The 27,933-nt window shown below is 35.2% G+C and overlaps 20 non-coding genes across 20 annotated transcripts; all 20 read left to right on the forward strand.

The window, feature by feature from the left end:
* Window positions 1-6,623: 6,623 nt before the first annotated feature.
* On the forward strand, window positions 6,624-6,709 carry TRNAR-UCU (transfer RNA arginine (anticodon UCU)). The gene is given in 2 exon segments: window positions 6,624-6,660; window positions 6,674-6,709. It is a non-coding gene; the product is annotated as a tRNA-Arg (tRNA).
* Window positions 6,710-7,481: 772 nt separating this feature from the next.
* TRNAR-UCU (transfer RNA arginine (anticodon UCU)) lies at window positions 7,482-7,567 on the forward strand. Its single transcript is given in 2 exon segments — window positions 7,482-7,518; window positions 7,532-7,567. It is a non-coding gene; the product is annotated as a tRNA-Arg (tRNA).
* Window positions 7,568-8,371: 804 nt separating this feature from the next.
* TRNAR-UCU (transfer RNA arginine (anticodon UCU)) lies at window positions 8,372-8,457 on the forward strand. Its single transcript is given in 2 exon segments — window positions 8,372-8,408; window positions 8,422-8,457. It is a non-coding gene; the product is annotated as a tRNA-Arg (tRNA).
* A 772-nt stretch (window positions 8,458-9,229) lies between these two features.
* Window positions 9,230-9,315, forward strand: TRNAR-UCU (transfer RNA arginine (anticodon UCU)). Its single transcript is given in 2 exon segments — window positions 9,230-9,266; window positions 9,280-9,315. It is a non-coding gene; the product is annotated as a tRNA-Arg (tRNA).
* Window positions 9,316-10,121: 806 nt separating this feature from the next.
* Window positions 10,122-10,207, forward strand: TRNAR-UCU (transfer RNA arginine (anticodon UCU)). The gene is given in 2 exon segments: window positions 10,122-10,158; window positions 10,173-10,207. It is a non-coding gene; the product is annotated as a tRNA-Arg (tRNA).
* A 772-nt stretch (window positions 10,208-10,979) lies between these two features.
* TRNAR-UCU (transfer RNA arginine (anticodon UCU)) lies at window positions 10,980-11,065 on the forward strand. The gene is given in 2 exon segments: window positions 10,980-11,016; window positions 11,030-11,065. It is a non-coding gene; the product is annotated as a tRNA-Arg (tRNA).
* Window positions 11,066-11,859: 794 nt separating this feature from the next.
* Window positions 11,860-11,945, forward strand: TRNAR-UCU (transfer RNA arginine (anticodon UCU)). Its single transcript is given in 2 exon segments — window positions 11,860-11,896; window positions 11,910-11,945. It is a non-coding gene; the product is annotated as a tRNA-Arg (tRNA).
* Window positions 11,946-12,717: 772 nt separating this feature from the next.
* TRNAR-UCU (transfer RNA arginine (anticodon UCU)) lies at window positions 12,718-12,803 on the forward strand. The gene is given in 2 exon segments: window positions 12,718-12,754; window positions 12,768-12,803. It is a non-coding gene; the product is annotated as a tRNA-Arg (tRNA).
* Window positions 12,804-13,603: 800 nt separating this feature from the next.
* On the forward strand, window positions 13,604-13,689 carry TRNAR-UCU (transfer RNA arginine (anticodon UCU)). The gene is given in 2 exon segments: window positions 13,604-13,640; window positions 13,654-13,689. It is a non-coding gene; the product is annotated as a tRNA-Arg (tRNA).
* An 807-nt stretch (window positions 13,690-14,496) lies between these two features.
* Window positions 14,497-14,582, forward strand: TRNAR-UCU (transfer RNA arginine (anticodon UCU)). The gene is given in 2 exon segments: window positions 14,497-14,533; window positions 14,547-14,582. It is a non-coding gene; the product is annotated as a tRNA-Arg (tRNA).
* Window positions 14,583-16,233: 1,651 nt separating this feature from the next.
* On the forward strand, window positions 16,234-16,319 carry TRNAR-UCU (transfer RNA arginine (anticodon UCU)). Its single transcript is given in 2 exon segments — window positions 16,234-16,270; window positions 16,284-16,319. It is a non-coding gene; the product is annotated as a tRNA-Arg (tRNA).
* A 772-nt stretch (window positions 16,320-17,091) lies between these two features.
* Window positions 17,092-17,177, forward strand: TRNAR-UCU (transfer RNA arginine (anticodon UCU)). Its single transcript is given in 2 exon segments — window positions 17,092-17,128; window positions 17,142-17,177. It is a non-coding gene; the product is annotated as a tRNA-Arg (tRNA).
* A 1,684-nt stretch (window positions 17,178-18,861) lies between these two features.
* Window positions 18,862-18,947, forward strand: TRNAR-UCU (transfer RNA arginine (anticodon UCU)). Its single transcript is given in 2 exon segments — window positions 18,862-18,898; window positions 18,912-18,947. It is a non-coding gene; the product is annotated as a tRNA-Arg (tRNA).
* A 772-nt stretch (window positions 18,948-19,719) lies between these two features.
* TRNAR-UCU (transfer RNA arginine (anticodon UCU)) lies at window positions 19,720-19,805 on the forward strand. Its single transcript is given in 2 exon segments — window positions 19,720-19,756; window positions 19,770-19,805. It is a non-coding gene; the product is annotated as a tRNA-Arg (tRNA).
* Window positions 19,806-20,601: 796 nt separating this feature from the next.
* Window positions 20,602-20,687, forward strand: TRNAR-UCU (transfer RNA arginine (anticodon UCU)). The gene is given in 2 exon segments: window positions 20,602-20,638; window positions 20,652-20,687. It is a non-coding gene; the product is annotated as a tRNA-Arg (tRNA).
* A 1,661-nt stretch (window positions 20,688-22,348) lies between these two features.
* Window positions 22,349-22,434, forward strand: TRNAR-UCU (transfer RNA arginine (anticodon UCU)). Its single transcript is given in 2 exon segments — window positions 22,349-22,385; window positions 22,399-22,434. It is a non-coding gene; the product is annotated as a tRNA-Arg (tRNA).
* A 2,518-nt stretch (window positions 22,435-24,952) lies between these two features.
* TRNAR-UCU (transfer RNA arginine (anticodon UCU)) lies at window positions 24,953-25,038 on the forward strand. The gene is given in 2 exon segments: window positions 24,953-24,989; window positions 25,003-25,038. It is a non-coding gene; the product is annotated as a tRNA-Arg (tRNA).
* A 796-nt stretch (window positions 25,039-25,834) lies between these two features.
* On the forward strand, window positions 25,835-25,920 carry TRNAR-UCU (transfer RNA arginine (anticodon UCU)). The gene is given in 2 exon segments: window positions 25,835-25,871; window positions 25,885-25,920. It is a non-coding gene; the product is annotated as a tRNA-Arg (tRNA).
* Window positions 25,921-26,692: 772 nt separating this feature from the next.
* Window positions 26,693-26,778, forward strand: TRNAR-UCU (transfer RNA arginine (anticodon UCU)). Its single transcript is given in 2 exon segments — window positions 26,693-26,729; window positions 26,743-26,778. It is a non-coding gene; the product is annotated as a tRNA-Arg (tRNA).
* An 812-nt stretch (window positions 26,779-27,590) lies between these two features.
* Window positions 27,591-27,676, forward strand: TRNAR-UCU (transfer RNA arginine (anticodon UCU)). The gene is given in 2 exon segments: window positions 27,591-27,627; window positions 27,641-27,676. It is a non-coding gene; the product is annotated as a tRNA-Arg (tRNA).
* Window positions 27,677-27,933: the final 257 nt, after the last annotated feature.

A 27,933-nucleotide genomic window follows, 5' to 3' on the forward strand; every position in this document is an offset into this window, starting at 1 on the left:
TGCAATTACAGTACCACATGTGTATACAGTACACTGCACGACAGTGCTGGCCCTAGCCAGGTACAGATACAGCCGCAGTCACGCAAAATATAGGCATGCCGCATATCATTTTAATCAGCAGAAGCTGCTGGTGCCCCTAAGCATAGCAAATGCCCTAGGCATTTGCCTACTGTAGTTTGCCTATGCCTAAGGCCGGCTCTGCTGCACGATGTGATTCACTATGTATTACACTCACTGCACAATACCATATTCTGAATGTACACTGCATGACACGCTGCAATTACGCAGCACGATACACTGTGATACATTGCATATACTGTACACTGCATGATACTGTACACTGCACAATCGTAGACCACCTGGATTGTAAAGAACTACTGTATATACACAAGTTTAAAAAAATAACAATTGTTTTTGTAAAACGCATGTCGATCTTTTTCCATGTCAACTTAACGACCATGTCAACCTACAGTAACTGGTGTCAACCAATTTCAAAAGCCGCACCATCTAGGTCGACGCAAAAAAACAAATTGACCTTTTGACCCGGGTTAATGTTTGGTCCTTGTTTAACCATTTGTTTACCACAAATACTGTACAGTGCTGTATAGACCGGATACCTGCTGCTACAGCAGCCCCTGCTATAATGTACTGTACCTGTAACTACAGTAACTTAAAGTACAGTAATCTACAGTAATGTACTGTACTTACAATCCCTTATGGCCTGCAGGCGTCGTGGGGTCCGCCTCACGAGGTCACTCCACCTCCTCTGGAGAGACCTCACCGTTCTCCTCCGGTTGTAGGTCCGGAGGATATCCCTGCTGGCCCTCCTATATGCCCTTACTTTCTCCTCGTTGCTGGCGAGAGTTCTGTCCCGCCAGCGAACGAGGAGACGCAGCTCACCCATAGCATAGGGACGGTCACGTACAGGTACTACAGGTACAGCAGCCATGCTTATGCTCAATGAGCGATCCAGACGTCGTGCGTCTCAGACGTCGTGCGTCTCAGGCGTCGTGCGTCTCAGGCGTCGTGCGTTCCAGGCATTCAACGTACAGTACTGTAGTTACTGTACTTTGTGACAGTTTCCCTTAGTTTTACATATGCCCTTTCTTTGACCACAGTATTTTCCACTGTCTTGCCCTACGCCCTTCCCTCCTGGGAGCCTTCACAGGTCTTATGCTATACACAAATACCGAAGATGCACAGTCCGTCAGAATACACTCATTTCATTCACGCTGTTTGGGTGCATTTAGCGTAAAGAATCGCTCCTGCAGATGTACTTTGATTTATGTGAAACCTGTGTGCATCCTTCCATTGACTGTCTTACAATGGAAATAAAATAATACAGTGCATTATTACAGAAAAAAAAAAAAAAGAAAGAAAGCACATCATGTCTCGAACCCTGGACCCCCAGTGAGGGAGGTGGGAGCCTTCACCCCTAGCCCACGACGCCTCATGAGAGATTTCTAATTTCATGTGTGAAAGTACTGCAAACAGCGCCCGGCCCTCGCCCCATTGCTGTTGGTTTATGCCTTAGAGGACTCGGACGCTCGCATTTGTAAAGCACGGTGTTTTCCTCCGCCTCCTGCTAGCCTGTTGCCCTTCCCCCATGGGAGCCTGCACAGATCATGCAGTAGACAGGGAGGGAATGCAGGTCATGTGCAATACACAAACGCCCACTGTAGTACTATTTTGCTCACTTACAGTACCGTACTGTAGGTTGCATTTAGCGTAAAGAATCGCTCCTGCAGATGTACTTTGATTTATGTGAAACCTGTGTGCATCCTTCCATTGGATGTACTGTATTGGAGAGAAAAAAAAAAATGTTAAAGTGAATGTCACGGGAACACATTAAAAATAAGGTTGGCACTTCCTTCCCATTGGTGTTGGTTTACAGTATGCCGTAGTGTACTCGGACGCTCATGTAATTGCATTTCAAAGGCACAGTATTTTCCATCGTCTCCCCCCTACCCCCATCGCCCTTCCCCCCTGGGGGCCTGCACAGGGAAGGAAATTCAGGTCCTGTGCAATGCACAAACGCTGAAGATCTACAGTACTGTTTTGCTTAGTTGGTAGCGCCAGAATACACTCATTTCATTCACGCTGTTTGGGTGCATTTAGCGTAAAGAATCGCTCCTGCAGATGTACTTTGATTTATGTGAAACCTGTGTGCATCCTTCCATTGACTGTCTTACAATGGAAATAAAATAATACAGTGCATTATTACAGAAAAAAAAAAAAAAAAAAAAAAGAAAGAAAGCACATCATGTCTCGAACCCTGGACCCCCAGTGAGGGAGGTGGGAGCCTTCACCCCTAGCCCACGACGCCTCATGAGAGATTTCTAATTTCATGTGTGAAAGTACTGCAAACAGCGCCCGGCCCTCGCCCCATTGCTGTTGGTTTATGCCTTAGAGGACTCGGACGCTCGCATTTGTAAAGCACGGTGTTTTCCTCCGCCTCCTGCTAGCCTGTTGCCCTTCCCCCATGGGAGCCTGCACAGATCATGCAGTAGACAGGGAGGGAATGCAGGTCATGTGCAATACACAAACGCCCACTGTAGTACTATTTTGCTCACTTACAGTACCGTACTGTAGGTTGCATTTAGCGTAAAGAATCGCTCCTGCAGATGTACTTTGATTTATGTGAAACCTGTGTGCATCCTTCCATTGGATGTACTGTATTGGAGAGAAAAAAAAAAATGTTAAAGTGAATGTCACGGGAACACATTAAAAATAAGGTTGGCACTTCCTTCCCATTGGTGTTGGTTTACAGTATGCCGTAGTGTACTCGGACGCTCATGTAATTGCATTTCAAAGGCACAGTATTTTCCATCGTCTCCCCCCTACCCCCATCGCCCTTCCCCCCTGGGGGCCTGCACAGGGAAGGAAATTCAGGTCCTGTGCAATGCACAAACGCTGAAGATCTACAGTACTGTTTTGCTTAGTTGGTAGCGCCAGAATACACTCATTTCATTCACGCTGTTTGGGTGCATTTAGCGTAAAGAATCGCTCCTGCAGATGTACTTTGATTTATGTGAAACCTGTGTGCATCCTTCCATTGACTGTCTTACAATGGAAATAAAATAATACAGTGCATTATTACAGAAAAAAAAAAAAAAAAAGAAAGAAAGCACATCATGTCTCGAACCCTGGACCCCCAGTGAGGGAGGTGGGAGCCTTCACCCCTAGCCCACGACGCCTCATGAGAGATTTCTAATTTCATGTGTGAAAGTACTGCAAACAGCGCCCGGCCCTCGCCCCATTGCTGTTGGTTTATGCCTTAGAGGACTCGGACGCTCGCATTTGTAAAGCACGGTGTTTTCCTCCGCCTCCTGCTAGCCTGTTGCCCTTCCCCCATGGGAGCCTGCACAGATCATGCAGTAGACAGGGAGGGAATGCAGGTCATGTGCAATACACAAACGCCCACTGTAGTACTATTTTGCTCACTTACAGTACCGTACTGTAGGTTGCATTTAGCGTAAAGAATCGCTCCTGCAGATGTACTTTGATTTATGTGAAACCTGTGTGCATCCTTCCATTGGATGTACTGTATTGGAGAGAAAAAAAAAAATGTTAAAGTGAATGTCACGGGAACACATTAAAAATAAGGTTGGCACTTCCTTCCCATTGGTGTTGGTTTACAGTATGCCGTAGTGTACTCGGACGCTCATGTAATTGCATTTCAAAGGCACAGTATTTTCCATCGTCTCCCCCCTACCCCCATCGCCCTTCCCCCCTGGGGGCCTGCACAGGGAAGGAAATTCAGGTCCTGTGCAATGCACAAACGCTGAAGATCTACAGTACTGTTTTGCTTAGTTGGTAGCGCCAGAATACACTCATTTCATTCACGCTGTTTGGGTGCATTTAGCGTAAAGAATCGCTCCTGCAGATGTACTTTGATTTATGTGAAACCTGTGTGCATCCTTCCATTGACTGTCTTACAATGGAAATAAAATAATACAGTGCATTATTACAGAAAAAAAAAAAAAAGAAAGAAAGCACATCATGTCTCGAACCCTGGACCCCCAGTGAGGGAGGTGGGAGCCTTCACCCCTAGCCCACGACGCCTCATGAGAGATTTCTAATTTCATGTGTGAAAGTACTGCAAACAGCGCCCGGCCCTCGCCCCATTGCTGTTGGTTTATGCCTTAGAGGACTCGGACGCTCGCATTTGTAAAGCACGGTGTTTTCCTCCGCCTCCTGCTAGCCTGTTGCCCTTCCCCCATGGGAGCCTGCACAGATCATGCAGTAGACAGGGAGGGAATGCAGGTCATGTGCAATACACAAACGCCCACTGTAGTACTATTTTGCTCACTTACAGTACCATACTGTAGGTTGCATTTAGCGTAAAGAATCGCTCCTGCAGATGTACTTTGATTTATGTGAAACCTGTGTGCATCCTTCCATTGGATGTACTGTATTGGAGAGAAAAAAAAAATGTTAAAGTGAATGTCACGGGAACACATTAAAAATAAGGTTGGCACTTCCTTCCCATTGGTGTTGGTTTACAGTATGCCGTAGTGTACTCGGACGCTCATGTAATTGCATTTCAAAGGCACAGTATTTTCCATCGTCTCCCCCCTACCCACATCGCCCTTCCCCCCTGGGGGCCTGCACAGGGAAGGAAATTCAGGTCCTGTGCAATGCACAAACGCTGAAGATCTACAGTACTGTTTTGCTTAGTTGGTAGCGCCAGAATACACTCATTTCATTCACGCTGTTTGGGTGCATTTAGCGTAAAGAATCGCTCCTGCAGATGTACTTTGATTTATGTGAAACCTGTGTGCATCCTTCCATTGACTGTCTTACAATGGAAATAAAATAATACAGTGCATTATTACAGAAAAAAAAAAAAAAGAAAGAAAGCACATCATGTCTCGAACCCTGGACCCCCAGTGAGGGAGGTGGGAGCCTTCACCCCTAGCCCACGACGCCTCATGAGAGATTTCTAATTTCATGTGTGAAAGTACTGCAAACAGCGCCCGGCCCTCGCCCCATTGCTGTTGGTTTATGCCTTAGAGGACTCGGACGCTCGCATTTGTAAAGCACGGTGTTTTCCTCCGCCTCCTGCTAGCCTGTTGCCCTTCCCCCATGGGAGCCTGCACAGATCATGCAGTAGACAGGGAGGGAATGCAGGTCATGTGCAATACACAAACGCCCACTGTAGTACTATTTTGCTCACTTACAGTACCGTACTGTAGGTTGCATTTAGCGTAAAGAATCGCTCCTGCAGATGTACTTTGATTTATGTGAAACCTGTGTGCATCCTTCCATTGGATGTACTGTATTGGAGAGGAAAAAAAAAATGTTAAAGTGAATGTCACGGGAACACATTAAAAATAAGGTTGGCACTTCCTTCCCATTGGTGTTGGTTTACAGTATGCCGTAGTGTACTCGGACGCTCATGTAATTGCATTTCAAAGGCACAGTATTTTCCATCGTCTCCCCCCTACCCCCATCGCCCTTCCCCCCTGGGGGCCTGCACAGGGAAGGAAATTCAGGTCCTGTGCAATGCACAAACGCTGAAGATCTACAGTACTGTTTTGCTTAGTTGGTAGCGCCAGAATACACTCATTTCATTCACGCTGTTTGGGTGCATTTAGCGTAAAGAATCGCTCCTGCAGATGTACTTTGATTTATGTGAAACCTGTGTGCATCCTTCCATTGACTGTCTTACAATGGAAATAAAATAATACAGTGCATTATTACAGAAAAAAAAAAAAAAAGAAAGAAAGCACATCATGTCTCGAACCCTGGACCCCCAGTGAGGGAGGTGGGAGCCTTCACCCCTAGCCCACGACGCCTCATGAGAGATTTCTAATTTCATGTGTGAAAGTACTGCAAACAGCGCCCGGCCCTCGCCCCATTGCTGTTGGTTTATGCCTTAGAGGACTCGGACGCTCGCATTTGTAAAGCACGGTGTTTTCCTCCGCCTCCTGCTAGTCCTCCATTCCCATTATGCATTAGCGAACTCAGACGCTCATATATTTTATATTTTAAAAAGCACGGTGTTTATACATTGTACTGTACATTATTCCTTTTACACAATTACTGTAGTTGCGTCTCCATACACATACAGTACTGTACTCCATACTTTTTCCACCGCTTCCCGTTACGCCTACAGTATTGCCAGAGCTGTAGATCAATCCGCCGCTATACTGTACGATCGAAAGTACTGGATTAGTGGAGCATTAGCCACACAGTGGTGGAGATGTGTAATGCATGATGAGTATCTAGATCGTCTCAACGCGCCTGCCTGTGATTAAACTCAGCTATCGCCTTAGCGTGGCTAAACGCCCGTCTCGGCGGAGAAACAGTCAAGATAAAGTTGGCTACATCTGTAAATACATTTTAGAAAATATTTTGGTCTTTAGTTTGTATTGCAATAAACAGTTACTATTTCACACAGGGTGCAATTGTCCCCACATTTTTTTGCACCTCACACAATGAGGATGCTATTTCTGAAATCAGTATAAAATTTTGGCTCTTACTCTACAATACTCTGTATATACATCCTACTGAAAAAAGAAAGACATAATAGATTTGTTTCATCACAGATTGTAGCTTTTAAAACATGAAAGTATTCTACAAGTTGTACTGTCGATACAAACACTTGCTGCTTCAGTGGCTCTGTGGCGCAATGGATAGCGCATTGGACTTCTAGTAGGTTGTAGTTATTCAAAGGTTGTGGGTTCGAGTCCCACCAGAGTCATTCTTTAGCTTCAAATGTAAACATTTAAAATGTACTTAAAATGATACATAACATAGACATTGTATATGGGAGACCTATACACTATATATACAAAGTAAGTATAGGCTGTTGACATAAAAATCATTTAAATGTAAGACCAGTTACAAATCAATTTTAGATACTTTAAATCAATAACTGGTAATAAAAATGTGGATGGTTATTTTTAACCAGCAATGAAAATATTATGTTGAGTCTGCTCACGTAGGAATACAAAGCTTAAAGTGTATCTACAGTACACTCAAAAATCATAAAAAATCCTTAGATGGGTATTACAAATAACCTACACAATTGCTAAAACCTGATATAGGACTTGCACTTGAAAACAGCAAGAGGAAGACTCAGACATAGCTGTTGCATTTGGGAGAAATGTTATAAATATCTGACACTCGATAGCCATGTAATTATTATAATATAAATTAATATAAATATCTATACTGGTAAAAATACAAAACCTATATAAATGTTACCAAAATGTTTCTATCTTCAGTTTCTTTGCAACAAACACTCAATCAGACATGGTGCAATTGTCCCCATATTGATTTGCACCTCACACAAAGTGGGAGCTATTTCTGAAATCATTACAAAAATTTTACTCTCACTCTACGATACTCTCTTTACAGCATACTTAAAAAATAGAAAAATAAAAAGATTAGTTTCATCACAGATTGTGTCATTTAAAACATAAGAGTATTCAACACATTGTACTGTTGATACAAAAATATGATACATCAGTGGCTCTGTGGCGCAATGGATAGCGCATTGGACTTCTAGTAGGTTGTAATTATTCAAAGGTTGTGGGTTCGAGTCCCACCAGAGTCGTTCTTTAGTTTCAAATGCAAAGATTTAAAGTTTACTTACAATAATACATAACATAGACATTGTATACAGGAAACTTATTTACTATATATATATATATATATATACAAAGTAATGATAGGCTGCTGACATAAAAATCTTTTCAATGTAAGATCACCAATTACAAATCAATGTTCGATACTTTAAATCAATAACTGCTGATCAAAAATGCTTATTGTTATATTTAACCAGCAACCAAATTCAATGTTGAGTCTGCTCAGCTAGCTATGCAGACCTTGAAGGGTATCTACACTCAAAAAACATTAAATCCTTTTTACCTGTAATCCTTACATGGTTATCACATATTAGCTAAATAATTGCTTAAACCTGATATAGGACTTGCACTCGAAATCAGCAGCCGGAAAACTCAGAAAGGGATGTTGCATTCAAGAGGAATGTTGGAAATATCTGACACAGGTTAGCAACATTATCATTATAGTATGAAATAAGATGAATATCTACACTGTTAAGCACTCTAAACATTAAATACATTTTAGAAAATATTTTGGTCTTTAGTTTGTATTGCAATAAACAGTTACTATTTCACACAGGGTGCAATTGTCCCCACATTTTTTTGCACCTCACACAATGAGGATGCTATTTCTGAAATCAGTATAAAATTTTGGCTCTTACTCTACAATACTCTGTATATACATCCTACTGAAAAAAGAAAGACATAACAGATTTGTTTCATCACAGATTGTAGCTTTTAAAACATGAAAGTATTCTACAAGTTGTACTGTCGATACAAACACTTGCTGCTTCAGTGGCTCTGTGGCGCAATGGATAGCGCATTGGACTTCTAGTAGGTTGTAGTTATTCAAAGGTTGTGGGTTCGAGTCCCACCAGAGTCATTCTTTAGCTTCAAATGTAAACATTTAAAATGTACTTAAAATGATACATAACATAGACATTGTATATGGGAGACCTATACACTATATATACAAAGTAAGTATAGGCTGTTGACATAAAAATCATTTAAATGTAAGACCAGTTACAAATCAATTTTAGATACTTTAAATCAATAACTGGTAATAAAAATGTGGATGGTTATTTTTAACCAGCAATGAAAATATTATGTTGAGTCTGCTCACGTAGGAATACAAAGCTTAAAGTGTATCTACAGTACACTCAAAAATCATAAAAAATCCTTAGATGTGTATTACAAATAACCTACACAATTGCTAAAACCTGATATAGGACTTGCACTTGAAAACAGCAAGAGGAAGACTCAGACATAGCTGTTGCATTTGGGAGAAATGTTATAAATATCTGACACTCGATAGCCATGTAATTATTATAATATAAATTAATATAAATATCTATACTGGTAAAAATACAAAACCTATATAAATGTTACCAAAATGTTTCTATCTTCAGTTTCTTTGCAACAAACACTCAATCAGACATGGTGCAATTGTCCCCATATTGATTTGCACCTCACACAAAGTGGGAGCTATTTCTGAAATCATTACAAAAATTTTACTCTCACTCTACGATACTCTCTTTACAGCATACTTAAAAAATAGAAAAATAAAAAGATTAGTTTCATCACAGATTGTGTCATTTAAAACATAAGAGTATTCAACACATTGTACTGTTGATACAAAAATATGATACATCAGTGGCTCTGTGGCGCAATGGATAGCGCATTGGACTTCTAGTAGGTTGTAATTATTCAAAGGTTGTGGGTTCGAGTCCCACCAGAGTCGTTCTTTAGTTTCAAATGCAAAGATTTAAAGTTTACTTACAATAATATATAACGTAGACATTGTATACAGGAAACTTATTTACTATATATATATATATATATATATACAAAGTAATGATAGGCTGCTGACATAAAAATCTTTTCAATGTAAGATCACCAATTACAAATCAATTTTCGATACTTTAAATCAATAACTGCTGATCAAAAATGCTTATTGTTATATTTAACCAGCAACCAAATTCAATGTTGAGTCTGCTCAGCTAGCTATGCAGACCTTGAAGGATATCTACACTCAAAAAACATTAAATCCTTTTTACCTGTAATCCTTACATGGTTATCACATATTAGCTAAATAATTGCTTAAACCTGATATAGGACTTGCACTCGAAATCAGCAGCCGGAAAACTCAGACAGGGATGTTGCATTCAAGAGGAATGTTGGAAATATCTGACACAGGTTAGCAACATTATCATTATAGTATGAAATAAGATGAATATCTACACTGTTAAGCACTCTAAACATTAAATACATTTTAGAAAATATTTTGGTCTTTAGTTTGTATTGCAATAAACAGTTACTATTTCACACAGGGTGCAATTGTCCCCACATTTTTTTGCACCTCACACAATGAGGATGCTATTTCTGAAATCAGTATAAAATTTTGGCTCTTACTCTACAATACTCTGTATATACATCCTACTGAAAAAAGAAAGACATAATAGATTTGTTTCATCACAGATTGTAGCTTTTAAAACATGAAAGTATTCTACAAGTTGTACTGTCGATACAAACACTTGCTGCTTCAGTGGCTCTGTGGCGCAATGGATAGCGCATTTGACTTCTAGTAGGTTGTAGTTATTCAAAGGTTGTGGGTTCGAGTCCCACCAGAGTCATTCTTTAGCTTCAAATGTAAACATTTAAAATGTACTTAAAATGATACATAACATAGACATTGTATATGGGAGACCTATACACTATATATACAAAGTAAGTATAGGCTGTTGACATAAAAATCATTTAAATGTAAGACCAGTTACAAATCAATTTTAGATACTTTATATCAATAACTGGTAATAAAAATGTGGATGGTTATTTTTAACCAGCAATGAAAATATTATGTTGAGTCTGCTCACGTAGGAATACAAAGCTTAAAGTGTATCTACAGTACACTCAAAAATCATAAAAAATCCTTAGATGGGTATTACAAATAACCTACACAATTGCTAAAACCTGATATAGGACTTGCACTTGAAAACAGCAAGAGGAAGACTCAGACATAGCTGTTGCATTTGGGAGAAATGTTATAAATATCTGACACTCGATAGCCATGTAATTATTATAATATAAATTAATATAAATATCTATACTGGTAAAAATACAAAACCTATATAAATGTTACCAAAATGTTTCTATCTTCAGTTTCTTTGCAACAAACACTCAATCAGACATGGTGCAATTGTCCCCATATTGATTTGCACCTCACACAAAGTGGGAGCTATTTCTGAAATCATTACAAAAATTTTACTCTCACTCTACGATACTCTCTTTACAGCATACTTAAAAAATAGAAAAATAAAAAGATTAGTTTCATCACAGATTGTGTCATTTAAAACATAAGAGTATTCAACACATTGTACTGTTGATACAAAAATAGGATACATCAGTGGCTCTGTGGCGCAATGGATAGCGCATTGGACTTCTAGTAGGTTGTAGTTGTTCAAAGGTTGTGGGTTCGAGTCCCACCAGAGTCGTTCTTCAGTTTCAAATGCAAAGATTTAAAGTTTACTTACAACAATACATAACGTAGACATTGTATACAGGAGACTTATTTACTATATATATATACAAAGTAATGATAGGCTGGTGACATAAAAATCTTTTCAATGTAAGATCACCAATTACAAATCAATTTTCGATACTTTAAATCAATAACTGCTGATCAAAAATGCTTATTGTTATATTTAACCAGCAACCAAATTCAATGTTGAGTCTGCTCAGCTAGCTATGCAGACCTTGAAGGGTATCTACACTCAAAAAACATTAAATCCTTTTTACCTGTAATCCTTACATGGTTATCACATATTAGCTAAATAATTGCTTAAACCTGATATAGGACTTGCACTCGAAATCAGCAGCCGGAAAACTCAGACAGGGATGTTGCATTCAAGAGGAATGTTGGAAATATCTGACACAGGTTAGCAACATTATCATTATAGTATGAAATAAGATGAATATCTACACTGTTAAGCACTCTAAACATTAAATACATTTTAGAAAATATTTTGGTCTTTAGTTTGTATTGCAATAAACAGTTACTATTTCACACAGGGTGCAATTGTCCCCACATTTTTTTGCACCTCACACAATGAGGATGCTATTTCTGAAATCAGTATAAAATTTTGGCTCTTACTCTACAATACTCTGTATATACATCCTACTGAAAAAAGAAAGACATAATAGATTTGTTTCATCACAGATTGTAGCTTTTAAAACATGAAAGTATTCTACAAGTTGTACTGTCGATACAAACACTTGCTGCTTCAGTGGCTCTGTGGCGCAATGGATAGCGCATTGGACTTCTAGTAGGTTGTAGTTATTCAAAGGTTGTGGGTTCGAGTCCCACCAGAGTCATTCTTTAGCTTCAAATGTAAACATTTAAAATGTACTTAAAATGATACATAACATAGACATTGTATATGGGAGACCTATACACTATATATACAAAGTAAGTATAGGCTGTTGACATAAAAATCATTTAAATGTAAGACCAGTTACAAATCAATTTTAGATACTTTAAATCAATAACTGGTAATAAAAATGTGGATGGTTATTTTTAACCAGCAATGAAAATATTATGTTGAGTCTGCTCACGTAGGAATACAAAGCTTAAAGTGTATCTACAGTACACTCAAAAATCATAAAAAATCCTTATATGGGTATTACAAATAACCTACACAATTGCTAAAACCTGATATAGGACTTGCACGTGAAAACAGCAAGAGGAAGACTCAGACATAGCTGTTGCATTTGGGAGAAATGTTATAAATATCTGACACTCGATAGCCATGTAATTATTATAATATAAATTAATATAAATATCTATACTGGTAAAAATACAAAACCTATAGAAATGTTACCAAAATGTTTCTATCTTCAGTTTCTTTGCAACAAACACTCAATCAGACATGGTGCAATTGTCCCCATATTGATTTGCACCTCACACAAAGTGGGAGCTATTTCTGAAATCATTACAAAAATTTTACTCTCACTCTACGATACTCTCTTTACAGCATACTTAAAAAATAGAAAAATAAAAAGATTAGTTTCATCACAGATTGTGTCATTTAAAACATAAGAGTATTCAACACATTGTACTGTTGATACAAAAATATGATACATCAGTGGCTCTGTGGCGCAATGGATAGCGCATTGGACTTCTAGTAGGTTGTAATTATTCAAAGGTTGTGGGTTTGAGTCCCACCAGAGTCGTTCTTTAGTTTCAAATGCAAAGATTTAAAGTTTACTTACAATAATACATAACGTAGACATTGTATACAGGAAACTTATTTACTATATATATATATATATACAAAGTAATGATAGGCTGCTGACATAAAAATCTTTTCAATGTAAGATCACCAATTACAAATCAATTTTCGATACTTTAAATCAATAACTGCTGATCAAAAATGCTTATTGTTATATTTAACCAGCAACCAAATTCAATGTTGAGTCTGCTCAGCTAGCTATGCAGACCTTGAAGGGTATCTACACTCAAAAAACATTAAATCCTTTTTACCTGTAATCCTTACATGGTTATCACATATTAGCTAAATAATTGCTTAAACCTGATATAAGACTTGCACTCGAAATCAGCAGCCGGAAAACTCAGACAGGGATGTTGCATTCAAGAGGAATATTGGAAATATCTGACACAGGTTACCAACATTATCATTATAGTATGAAATAAGATGAATATCTACACTGTTAAGCACTCTAAACATTAAATACATTTTAGAAAATATTTTGGTCTTTAGTTTGTATTGCAATAAACAGTTACTATTTCACACAGGGTGCAATTGTCCCCACATTTTTTTGCACCTCACACAATGAGGATGCTATTTCTGAAATCAGTATAAAATTTTGGCTCTTACACTACAATACTCTGTATATACATCCTACTAAAAAAAGAAAGACATAATAGATTTGTTTCATCACAGATTGTAGCTTTTAAAACTTGAAAGTATTCTACAAGTTGTACTGTCGATACAAACGCTTGCTGCTTCAGTGGCTCTGTGGCGCAATGGATAGCGCATTGGACTTCTCGTAGGTTGTAGTTATTCAAAGGTTGTGGGTTCGAGTCCCACCAGAGTCGTTCTTCAGTTTCAAATACAAAGATTTAAAGTTTACTTACAATAATACATAACGTAGACATTGTATACAGGAGACTTATTTACTATATATATATATATATATATATACAAAGTAATGATAGGTTGGTGACATAAAAATCTTTTCAATGTAAGATCACCAATTACAAATCAATTTTCGATACTTTAAATCAATAACTGCTGATCAAAAATGCTTATTGTTATATTTAACCAGCAACCAAATTCAATGTTGAGTCTGCTCAGCTAGCTATGCAGACCTTGAAGGGTATCTACACTCAAAAAACATTAAATCCTTTTTACCTGTAATCCTTACATGGTTATCACATATTAGCTAAATAATTGCTTAAACCTGATATAGGACTTGCACTCGAAATCAGCAGCCGGAAAACTCAGAAAGGGATGTTGCATTCAAGAGGAATGTTGGAAATATCTGACACAGGTTAGCAACATTATCATTATAGTATGAAATAAGATGAATATCTACACTGTTAAGCACTCTAAACATTAAATACATTTTAGAAAATATTTTGGTCTTTAGTTTGTATTGCAATAAACAGTTACTATTTCACACAGGGTGCAATTGTCCCCACATTTTTTTTGCACCTCACACAATGAGGATGCTATTTCTGAAATCAGTATAAAATTTTTGCTCTTACTCTACAATACTCTGTATATACATCCTACTGAAAAAAGAAAGACAAAATAGATTTGTTTCATCACAGATTGTAGCTTTTAAAACATGAAAGTATTCTACAAGTTGTACTGTCGATACAAACACTTGCTGCTTCAGTGGCTCTGTGGCGCAATGGATAGCGCATTGGACTTCTAGTAGGTTGTAGTTATTCAAAGGTTGTGGGTTCGAGTCCCACCAGAGTCGTTCTTTAGCTTCAAATGTAAACATTTAAAATGTACTTAAAATGATACATAACATAGACATTGTATATGGGAGACCTATACACTATATATACAAAGTAAGTATAGGCTGTTGACATAAAAATCATTTAAATGTAAGACCAGTTACAAATCAATTTTAGATACTTTAAATCAATAACTGGTAATAAAAATGTGGATGGTTATTTTTAACCAGCAATGAAAATATTATGTTGAGTCTGCTCACGTAGGAATACAAAGCTTAAAGTGTATCTACAGTACACTCAAAAATCATAAAAAATCCTTAGATGTGTATTACAAATAACCTACACAATTGCTAAAACCTGATATAGGACTTGCACTTGAAAACAGCAAGAGGAAGACTCAGACATAGCTGTTGCATTTGGGAGAAATGTTATAAATATCTGACACTCGATAGCCATGTAATTATTATAATATAAATTAATATAAATATCTATACTGGTAAAAATACAAAACCTATATAAATGTTACCAAAATGTTTCTATCTTCAGTTTCTTTGCAACAAACACTCAATCAGACATGGTGCAATTGTCCCCATATTGATTTGCACCTCACACAAAGTGGGAGCTATTTCTGAAATCATTACAAAAATTTTACTCTCACTCTACGATACTCTCTTTACAGCATACTTAAAAAATAGAAAAATAAAAAGATTAGTTTCATCACAGATTGTGTCATTTAAAACATAAGAGTATTCAACACATTGTACTGTTGATACAAAAATATAATACATCAGTGGCTCTGTGGCGCAATGGATAGCGCATTGGACTTCTAGTAGGTTGTAGTTGTTCAAAGGTTGTGAGTTCGAACCCACCAGAGTCGTTCTTCAGTTTCAAATGCAAAGATTTAAAGTTTACTTACAACAATACATAACGTAGACATTGTATACAGGAGACTTATTTACTATATATATATACAAAGTAATGATAGGCTGGTGACATAAAAATCTTTTCAATGTAAGATCACCAATTACAAATCAATTTTCGATACTTTAAATCAATAACTGCTGATCAAAAATGCTTATTGTTATATTTAACCAGCAACCAAATTCAATGTTGAGTCTGCTCAGTTAGCTATGCAGACCTTGAAGGGTATCTACACTCAAAAAACATTAAATCCTTTTTACCTGTAATCCTTACATGGTTATCACATATTAGCTAAATAATTGCTTAAACCTGATATAGGACTTGCACTCGAAATCAGCAGCCGGAAAACTCAGACAGGGATGTTGCATTCAAGAGGAATATTGGAAATATCTGACACAGGTTAGCAACATTATCATTATAGTATGAAATAAGATGAATATCTACACTGTTAAGCACTCTAAACATTAAATACATTTTAGAAAATATTTTGGTCTTTAGTTTGTATTGCAATAAACAGTTACTATTTCACACAGGGTGCAATTGTCCCCACATTTTTTTGCACCTCACACAATGAGGATGCTATTTCTGAAATCAGTATAAAATTTTGGCTCTTACTCTACAATACTCTGTATATACATCCTACTGAAAAAAGAAAGACATAATAGATTTGTTTCATCACAGATTGTAGCTTTTAAAACATGAAAGTATTCTACAAGTTGTACTGTCGATACAAACACTTGCTGCTTCAGTGGCTCTGTGGCGCAATGGATAGCGCATTGGACTTCTAGTAGGTTGTAGTTATTCAAAGGTTGTGGGTTCGAGTCCCACCAGAGTCATTCTTTAGCTTCAAATGTAAACATTTAAAATGTACTTAAAATGATACATAACATAGACATTGTATATGGGAGACCTATACACTATATATACAAAGTAAGTATAGGCTGTTGACATAAAAATCATTTAAATGTAAGACCAGTTACAAATCAATTTTAGATACTTTAAATCAATAACTGGTAATAAAAATGTGGATGGTTATTTTTAACCAGCAATGAAAATATTATGTTGAGTCTGCTCACGTAGGAATACAAAGCTTAAAGTGTATCTACAGTACACTCAAAAATCATAAAAAATCCTTATATGGGTATTACAAATAACCTACACAATTGCTAAAACCTGATATAGGACTTGCACGTGAAAACAGCAAGAGGAAGACTCAGACATAGCTGTTGCATTTGGGAGAAATGTTATAAATATCTGACACTCGATAGCCATGTAATTATTATAATATAAATTAATATAAATATCTATACTGGTAAAAATACAAAACCTATATAAATGTTACCAAAATGTTTCTATCTTCAGTTTCTTTGCAACAAACACTCAATCAGACATGGTGCAATTGTCCCCATATTGATTTGCACCTCACACAAAGTGGGAGCTATTTCTGAAATCATTACAAAAATTTTACTCTCACTCTACGATACTCTCTTTACAGCATACTTAAAAAATAGAAAAATAAAAAGATTAGTTTCATCACAGATTGTGTCATTTAAAACGTAAGAGTATTCAACACATTGTACTGTTGATACAAAAATATGATACATCAGTGGCTCTGTGGCGCAATGGATAGCGCATTGGACTTCTAGTAGGTTGTAGTTGTTCAAAGGTTGTGGGTTCGAGTCCCACCAGAGTCGTTCTTCAGTTTCAAATGCAAAGATTTAAAGTTTACTAACAATAATACATAACGTAGACATTGTATACAGGAGACTTATTTACTATATATATATATACAAAGTAATGATAGGCTGGTGACATAAAAATCTTTTCAATGTAAGATCACCAATTACAAATCAATTTTCGATACTTTAAATCAATAACTGCTGATCAAAAATGCTTATTGTTATATTTAACCAGCAACCAAATTCAATGTTGAGTCTGCTCAGCTAGCTATGCAGACCTTGAAGGGTATCTACACTCAAAAAACATTAAATCCTTTTTACCTGTGATCCTTACATGGTTATCACATATTAGCTAAATAATTGCTTAAACCTGATATAGGACTTGCACTCGAAATCAGCAGCCGGAAAACTCAGACAGGGATGTTGCATTCAAGAGGAATGTTGGAAATATCTGACACAGGTTAGCAACATTATCATTATAGTATGAAATAAGATGAATATCTACACTGTTAAGCACTCTAAACATTAAATACATTTTAGAAAATATTTTGGTCTTTAGTTTGTATTGCAATAAACAGTTACTATTTCACACAGGGTGCAATTGTCCCCACATTTTTTTGCACCTCACACAATGAGGATGCTATTTCTGAAATCAGTATAAAATTTTGGCTCTTACTCTACAATACTCTGTATATACATCCTACTGAAAAAAGAAAGACATAATAGATTTGTTTCATCACAGATTGTAGCTTTTAAAACATGAAAGTATTCTACAAGTTGTACTGTCGATACAAACACTTGCTGCTTCAGTGGCTCTGTGGCGCAATGGATAGCGCATTGGACTTCTAGTAGGTTGTAGTTATTCAAAGGTTGTGGTTTCTTGTCCCACCAGAGTAGTTCTTTAGTTTCAAATGCAAAGATTTAAAGTTTACTTACAATAATACATAACGTAGACATTGTATACAGGAGACTTATTTACTATATATATATATATATATACAAAGTAATGATATGCTGGTGACATAAAAATCTTTTCAATGTAAGATCACCAATTACAAATCAATTTTCGATACTTTAAATCAATAACTGCTGATCAAAAGTGCTTATTGTTATATTTAACCAGCAACCAAATTCAATGTTGAGTCTGCTCAGCTAGCTATGCAGACCTTGAAGGGTATCTACACTCAAAAAACATTAAATCCTTTTTACCTGTAATCCTTACATGGTTATCACATATTAGCTAAATAATTGCTTAAACCTGATATAGGACTTGCACTCGAAATCAGCAGCCGGAAAACTCAGACAGGGATGTTGCATTCAAGAGGAATGTTGGAAATATCTGACACAGGTTAGCAACATTATCATGATAGTATGAAATAAGATGAATATCTACACTGTTAAGCACTCTAAACATTAAATACATTTTAGAAAATATTTTGGTCTTTAGTTTGTATTGCAATAAACAGTTACTATTTCACACAGGGTGCAATTGTCCCCACATTTTTTTGCACCTCACACAATGAGGATGCTATTTCTGAAATCAGTATAAAATTTTGGCTCTTACTCTACAATACTCTGTATATACATCCTACTAAAAAAAGAAAGACATAATAGATTTGTTTCATCACAGATTGTAGCTTTTAAAACATGAAAGTATTCTACAAGTTTTACTGTCGATACAAACGTTTGCTGCTTCAGTGGCTCTGTGGCGCGATGGATAGCGCATTGGACTTCTAGTAGGTTGTAGTTATTCAAAGGTTGTGGGTTCGAGTCCCAGCAGAGTCATTCTTTAGCTTCAAATGCAAACATTTAAAATTTACTTAAAATGATACATAACATAGACATTGTATATGGGAGACCTATATACTATATATACAAAGTAATTATAGGCTGTTGACATAAAAATCATTTAAATGTAAGACCAGTTACAAATCAATTTTAGATACTTTAAATCAATAACTGGTAATAAAAATGTGGATGGTTATTTTTAACCAGCAATGAAAATATTATGTTGAGTCTGCTCACGTAGGAATACAAAGCTTAAAGTGTATCTACAGTACACTCAAAAATAATAAAAAATCCTTAGATGTGTATTACAAATAACCTACACAATTGCTAAAACCTGATATAGGACTTGCACTTGAAAACAGCAAGAGGAAGACTCAGACATAGCTGTTGCATTTGGGAGAAATGTTATAAATATCTGACACTCGATAGCCATGTAATTATTATAATATAAATTAATATAAATATATATACTGGTAAAAATACAAAACCTATATAAATGTTACCAAAATGTTTCTGTCTTCAGTTTCTTTGGAACAAACACTCAATCAGACATGGTGCAATTGTCCCCATATTGATTTGCACCTCACACAAAGTGGGAGCTATTTCTGAAATCATTACAAAAATGTTACTCTCACTCTACGATACTCTCTTTACAGCATACTTAAAAAATAGAAAAATAAAAAGATTAGTTTCATCACAGATTGTGTCATTTAAAACATAAGAGTATTCAACACATTGTACTGTTGATACAAAAGTATGATACATCAGTGGCTCTGTGGCGCAATGGATAGCGCATTGGACTTCTAGTAGGTTGTAGTTATTCAAAGGTTGTGGGTTCGAGTCCCACCAGAGTTGTTCTTTAGTTTCAAATGCAAAGATTTAAAGTTTACTTACAATAATACATAACGTAGACATTGTATACAGGAGACTTATTTACTATATAAATATATACAAAGTAATGATAGGCTGGTGACATAAAAATCTTTTCAATGTAAGATCACCAATTACAAATCAATTTTCGATACTTTAAATCAATAACTGCTGATCAAAAATGCTTATTATTATATTTAACCAGCAACCAAATTCAATGTTGAGTCTGCTCAGCTAGCTATGTAGACCTTGAAGGGTATCTACACTCAAAAAACATTAAATCCTTTTTACCTGTAATCCTTACATGGTTATCACATATTAGCTAAATAATTGCTTAAACCTGATATAGGACTTGCACTCGAAATCAGCAGCCGGAAAACTCAGACAGGGATGTTGCATTCAAGAGGAATGTTGGAAATATCTGACACAGGTTAGCAACATTATCATGATAGTATGAAATAAGATGAATATCTACACTGTTAAGCACTCTAAACATTAAATACATTTTAGAAAATATTTTGGTCTTTAGTTTGTATTGCAATAAACAGTTACTATTTCACACAGGGTGCAATTGTCCCCACATTTTTTTGCACCTCACACAATGAGGATGCTATTTCGGAAATCAGTATAAAATTTTGGCTCTTACTCTACAATACTCTGTATATACATCCTACTGAAAAAAGAAAGACATAATAGATTTGTTTCATCACAGATTGTAGCTTTTAAAACATGAAAGTATTCTACAAGTTGTACTGTCGATACAAACGGTTGCGACTTCGGTGGCTCTGTGGCGCAATGGATAGCGCATTGGACTTCTAGTAGGTTGTAGTTATTCAAAGGTTGTGGGTTCGAGTCCCACCAGAGTCATTCTTTAGCTTCAAATGCAAACATTTAAAATTTACTTAAAATGATACATAACATAGACATTGTATATGGGAGACCTATATACTATATATACAAAGTAATTATAGGCTGTTGACGTAAAAATCATTTAAATGTAAGACCAGTTACAAATCAATTTTAGATACTTTAAATCAATAACTGGTAATAAAAATGTGGATGGCTATTTTTAACCAGCAATGAAAATATTATGTTGAGTCTGCTCACGTAGGAATACAAAGCTTAAAGTGTATCTTCAGTACACTCAAAAATCATAAAAAATCCTTAGATGTGTATTACAAATAACCTACACAATTGCTAAAACCTGATATAGGACTTGCACTTGAAAACAGCAAGAGGAAGACTCAGACATAGCTGTTGCATTTGGGAGAAATGTTATAAATATCTGACACTCGATAGCCATGTAATTATTATAATATAAATTAATATAAATATCTATACTGGTAAAAATACAAAACCTATATAAATGTTACCAAAATGTTTCTATCTTCAGTTTCTTTGCAACAAACACTCAATCAGACATGGTGCAATTGTCCCCATATTGATTTGCACCTCACACAAAGTGGGAGCTATTTCTGAAATCATTACAAAAATTTTACTCTCACTCTACGATACTCTCTTTACAGCATACTTAAAAAATAGAAAAATAAAAAGATTAGTTTCATCACAGATTGTGTCATTTAAAACGTAAGAGTATTCAACACATTGTACTGTTGATACAAAAATATGATACATCAGTGGCTCTGTGGCGCAATGGATAGCGCATTGGACTTCTAGTAGGTTGTAGTTATTCAAAGGTTGTGGTTTCTTGTCCCACCAGAGTAGTTCTTTAGTTTCAAATGCAAAGATTTAAAGTTTACTTACAATAATACATAACGTTGACATTGTATACAGGAGACTTATTTACTATATATATATATATATATACAAAGTAATGATAGGCTGGTGACATAAAAATCTTTTCAATGTAAGATCACCAATTACAAATCAATTTTCGATACTTTAAATCAATAAACTGCTGATCAAAAATGCTTATTGTTATATTTAACCAGCAACCAAATTCAATGTTGAGTCTGCTCAGCTAGCTATGCAGACCTTGAAGGGTATCTACACTCAAAAAACATTAAATCCTTTTTACCTGTAATCCTTACATGGTTATCACATATTAGCTAAATAATTGCTTAAACCTGATACAGGACTTGCACTCGAAATCAGCAGCCGGAAAACTCAGACAGGGATGTTGCATTCAAGAGGAATGTTGGAAATATCTGACACAGGTTAGCAACATTATCATTATAGTATGAAATAAGATGAATATCTACACTGTTAAGCACTCTAAATATTAAAAACATTTTAGAAAATATTTTGGTCTTTAGTTTGTATTGCAATAAACAGTTACTATTTCACACAGGGTGCAATTGTCCCCACATTTTTTTGCACCTCACACAATGAGGATGCTATTTCTGAAATCAGTATAAAATTTTGGCTCTTACTCTACAATACTCTGTATATACATCCTACTGAAAAAAGAAAGACATAATAGATTTGTTTCATCACAGATTGTAGCTTTTAAAACATGAAAGTATTCTACAAGTTGTACTGTCGATACAAACATTTGCTGCTTCAGTGGCTCTGTGGCGCAATGGATAGCGCATTGGACTTCTAGTAGGTTGTAGTTATTCAAAGGTTGTGGGTTCGAGTCCCACCAGAGTCATTCTTTAGCTTCAAATGTAAACATTTAAAATGTACTTAAAATGATACATAACATAGACATTGTATATGGGAGACCTATACACTATATATACAAAGTAAGTATAGGCTGTTGACATAAAAATCATTTAAATGTAAGACCAGTTACAAATCAATTTTAGATACTTTAAATCAATAACTGGTAATAAAAATGTGGATGGTTATTTTTAACCAGCAATGAAAATATTATGTTGAGTCTGCTCACGTAGGAATACAAAGCTTAAAGTGTATCTACAGTACACTCAAAAATCATAAAAAATCCTTAGATGTGTATTACAAATAACCTACACAATTGCTAAAACCTGATATAGGACTTGCACTTGAAAACAGCAAGAGGAAGACTCAGACATAGCTGTTGCATTTGGGAGAAATGTTATAAATATCTGACACTCGATAGCCATGTAATTATTATAATATAAATTAATATAAATATATATACTGGTAAAAATACAAAACCTATATAAATGTTACCAAAATGTTTCTGTCTTCAGTTTTTTTGGAACAAACACTCAATCAGACATGGTGCAATTGTCCCCATATTGATTTGCACCTCACACAAAGTGGGAGCTATTTCTGAAATCATTACAAAAATTTTACTCTCACTCTACGATACTCTCTTTACAGCATACTTAAAAAATAGAAAAATAAAAAGATTAGTTTCATCACAGATTGTGTCATTTAAAACATAAGAGTATTCAACACATTGTACTGTTGATACAAAAGTGTGATACATCAGTGGCTCTGTGGCACAATGGATAGCGCATTGGACTTCTCGTAGGTTGTAGTTATTCAAAGGTTGTGGGTTCGAGTCCCACCAGAGACGTTCTTTAGTTTCAAATGCAAAGATTTAAAGTTTACTTACAATAATACATAACGTAGACATTGTATACAGGAGACTTATTTACTATATATATATATATATATACAAAGTAATGATATGCTGGTAACATAAAAATCTTTTCAATGTAAGATCACCAATTACAAATCAATTTTCGATACTTTAAATCAATAACTGCTGATCAAAAGTGCTTATTGTTATATTTAACCAGCAACCAAATTCAATGTTGAGTCTGCTCAGCTAGCTATGCAGACCTTGAAGGGTATCTACACTCAAAAAACATTAAATCCTTTTTACCTGTAATCCTTACATGGTTATCACATATTAGCTAAATAATTGCTTAAACCTGATATAGGACTTGCACTCGAAATCAGCAGCCGGAAAACTCAGACAGGGATGTTGCATTCAAGAGGAATGTTGGAAATATCTGACACAGGTTAGCAACATTATCATGATAGTATGAAATAAGATGAATATCTACACTGTTAAGCACTCTAAACATTAAATACATTTTAGAAAATATTTTGGTCTTTAGTTTGTATTGCAATAAACAGTTACTATTTCACACAGGGTGCAATTGTCCCCACATTTTTTTGCACCTCACACAATGAGGATGCTATTTCTGAAATCAGTATAAAATTTTGGCTCTTACTCTACAATACTCTGTATATACATCCTACTAAAAAAAGAAAGACATAATAGATTTGTTTCATCACAGATTGTAGCTTTTAAAACATGAAAGTATTCTACAAGTTTTACTGTCGATACAAACGTTTGCTGCTTCAGTGGCTCTGTGGCGCGATGGATAGCGCATTGGACTTCTAGTAGGTTGTAGTTATTCAAAGGTTGTGGGTTCGAGTCCCAGCAGAATCATTCTTTAGCTTCAAATGCAAACATTTAAAATTTACTTAAAATGATACATAACATAGACATTGTATATGGGAGACCTATATACTATATATACAAAGTAATTATAGGCTGTTGACATAAAAATCATTTAAATGTAAGACCAGTTACAAATCAATTTTAGATACTTTAAATCAATAACTGGTAATAAAAATGTGGATGGTTATTTTTAACCAGCAATGAAAATATTATGTTGAGTCTGCTCACGTAGGAATACAAAGCTTAAAGTGTATCTACAGTACACTCAAAAATAATAAAAAATCCTTAGATGTGTATTACAAATAACCTACACAATTGCTAAAACCTGATATAGGACTTGCACTTGAAAACAGCAAGAGGAAGACTCAGACATAGCTGTTGCATTTGGGAGAAATGTTATAAATATCTGACACTCGATAGCCATGTAATTATTATAATATAAATTAATATAAATATATATACTGGTAAAAATACAAAACCTATATAAATGTTACCAAAATGTTTCTGTCTTCAGTTTCTTTGGAACAAACACTCAATCAGACATGGTGCAATTGTCCCCATATTGATTTGCACCTCACACAAAGTGGGAGCTATTTCTGAAATCATTACAAAAATGTTACTCTCACTCTACGATACTCTCTTTACAGCATACTTAAAAAATAGAAAAATAAAAAGATTAGTTTCATCACAGATTGTGTCATTTAAAACATAAGAGTATTCAACACATTGTACTGTTGATACAAAAGTATGATACATCAGTGGCTCTGTGGCGCAATGGATAGCGCATTGGACTTCTAGTAGGTTGTAGTTATTCAAAGGTTGTGGGTTCGAGTCCCACCAGAGTTGTTCTTTAGTTTCAAATGCAAAGATTTAAAGTTTACTTACAATAATACATAACGTAGACATTGTATACAGGAGACTTATTTACTATATATATATATACAAAGTAATGATAGGCTGGTGACATAAAAATCTTTTCAATGTAAGATCACCAATTACAAATCAATTTTCGATACTTTAAATCAATAACTGCTGATCAAAAATGCTTATTATTATATTTAACCAGCAACCAAATTCAATGTTGAGTCTGCTCAGCTAGCTATGTAGACCTTGAAGGGTATCTACACTCAAAAAACATTAAATCCTTTTTACCTGTAATCCTTACATGGTTATCACATATTAGCTAAATAATTGCTTAAACCTGATATAGGACTTGCACTCGAAATCAGCAGCCGGAAAACTCAGACAGGGATGTTGCATTCAAGAGGAATGTTGGAAATATCTGACACAGGTTAGCAACATTATCATGATAGTATGAAATAAGATGAATATCTACACTGTTAAGCACTCTAAACATTAAATACATTTTAGAAAATATTTTGGTCTTTAGTTTGTATTGCAATAAACAGTTACTATTTCACACAGGGTGCAATTGTCCCCACATTTTTTTGCACCTCACACAATGAGGATGCTATTTCGGAAATCAGTATAAAATTTTGGCTCTTACTCTACAATACTCTGTATATACATCCTACTGAAAAAAGAAAGACATAATAGATTTGTTTCATCACAGATTGTAGCTTTTAAAACATGAAAGTATTCTACAAGTTGTACTGTCGATACAAACGGTTGCGACTTCAGTGGCTCTGTGGCGCAATGGATAGCGCATTGGACTTCTAGTAGGTTGTAGTTATTCAAAGGTTGTGGGTTCGAGTCCCACCAGAGTCATTCTTTAGCTTCAAATGCAAACATTTAAAATTTACTTAAAATGATACATAACATAGACATTGTATATGGGAGACATATATACTATATATACAAAGTAATTATAGGCTGTTGACGTAAAAATCATTTAAATGTAAGACCAGTTACAAATCAATTTTAGATACTTTAAATCAATAACTGGTAATAAAAATGTGGATGGCTATTTTTAACCAGCAATGAAAATATTATGTTGAGTCTGCTCACGTAGGAATACAAAGCTTAAAGTGTATCTACAGTACACTCAAAAATCATAAAAAATCCTTAGATGTGTATTACAAATAACCTACACAATTGCTAAAACCTGATATAGGACTTGCACTTGAAAACAGCAAGAGGAAGACTCAGACATAGCTGTTGCATTTGGGAGAAATGTTATAAATATCTGACACTCGATAGCCATGTAATTATTATAATATAAATTAATATAAATATCTATACTGGTAAAAATACAAAACCTATATAAATGTTACCAAAATGTTTCTATCTTCAGTTTCTTTGCAACAAACACTCAATCAGACATGGTGCAATTGTCCCCATATTGATTTGCACCTCACACAAAGTGGGAGCTATTTCTGAAATCATTACAAAAATTTTACTCTCACTCTACGATACTCTCTTTACAGCATACTTAAAAAATAGAAAAATAAAAAGATTAGTTTCATCACAGATTGTGTCATTTAAAACATAAGAGTATTCAACACATTGTACTGTTGATACAAAAATATGATACATCAGTGGCTCTGTGGCGCAATGGATAGCGCATTGGACTTCTCGTAGGTTGTAGTTATTTAAAGGTTGTGGGTTCGAGTCCCACCAGAGTCATTCTTTAGTTTCAAATGCAAAGATTTAAAGTTTACTTACAATAATACATAACGTAGACATTGTATACAGGAGACTTATTTACTATATATATATATATATATATATATATATACAAAGTAATGATAGGCTGGTGACATAAAACTCTTTTCAATGTAAGATCACCAATTACAAATCAATTTTCGATACTTTAAATCAATAACTGCTGATCAAAAATGCTTATTGTTATATTTAACCAGCAACCAAATTCAATGTTGAGTCTGCTCAGCTAGCTATGCAGACCTTGAAGGGTATCTACACTCAAAAAACATTAAATCCTTTTTACCTGTAATCCTTACATGGTTATCACATATTAGCTAAATAATTGCTTAAACCTGATATAGGACTTGCACTCGAAATCAGCAGCCGGAAAACTCAGACAGGGATGTTGCATTCAAGAGGAATGTTGGAAATATCTGACACAGGTTAGCAACATTATCATGATAGTATGAAATAAGATGAATATCTACACTGTTAAGCACTCTAAACATTAAATACATTTTAGAAAATATTTTGGTCTTTAGTTTGTATTGCAATAAACAGTTACTATTTCACACAGGGTGCAATTGTCCCCACATTTTTTTGCACCTCACACAATGAGGATGCTATTTCTGAAATCAGTATAAAATTTTGGCTCTTACTCTACAATACTCTGTACATACATCCTACTAAAAAAAGAAAGACATAATAGATTTGTTTCATCACAGATTGTAGCTTTTAAAACATGAAAGTATTCTACAAGTTGTACTGTCGATACAAACGGTTGTTACTTCAGTGGCTCTGTGGCGCAACGGATAGTGCATTGGACTTCTAGTAAGTTGTAGTTATTCAAAGGTTGTGGGTTCGAGTCCCACCAGAGTCATTCTTTAGCTTCAAATGCAAACATTTAAAATTTACTTAAAATGATACATAACATAGACATTGTATATGGGAGACCTATATACTATATATACAAAGTAATTATAGGCTGTTGACATAAAAATCATTTAAATGTAAGACCAGTTACAAATCAATTTTAGATACTTTAAATCAATAACTGGTAATAAAAATGTGGATGGTTATTTTTAACCAGCAATGAAAATATTATGTTGAGTCTGCTCACGTAGGAATACAAAGCTT

The sequence above is a fragment of the Pseudophryne corroboree genome, chromosome 4 (genome assembly GCF_028390025.1).
Source record: "Pseudophryne corroboree isolate aPseCor3 chromosome 4, aPseCor3.hap2, whole genome shotgun sequence".
In the NCBI taxonomy this organism is placed as follows: domain Eukaryota; kingdom Metazoa; phylum Chordata; class Amphibia; order Anura; family Myobatrachidae; genus Pseudophryne; species Pseudophryne corroboree.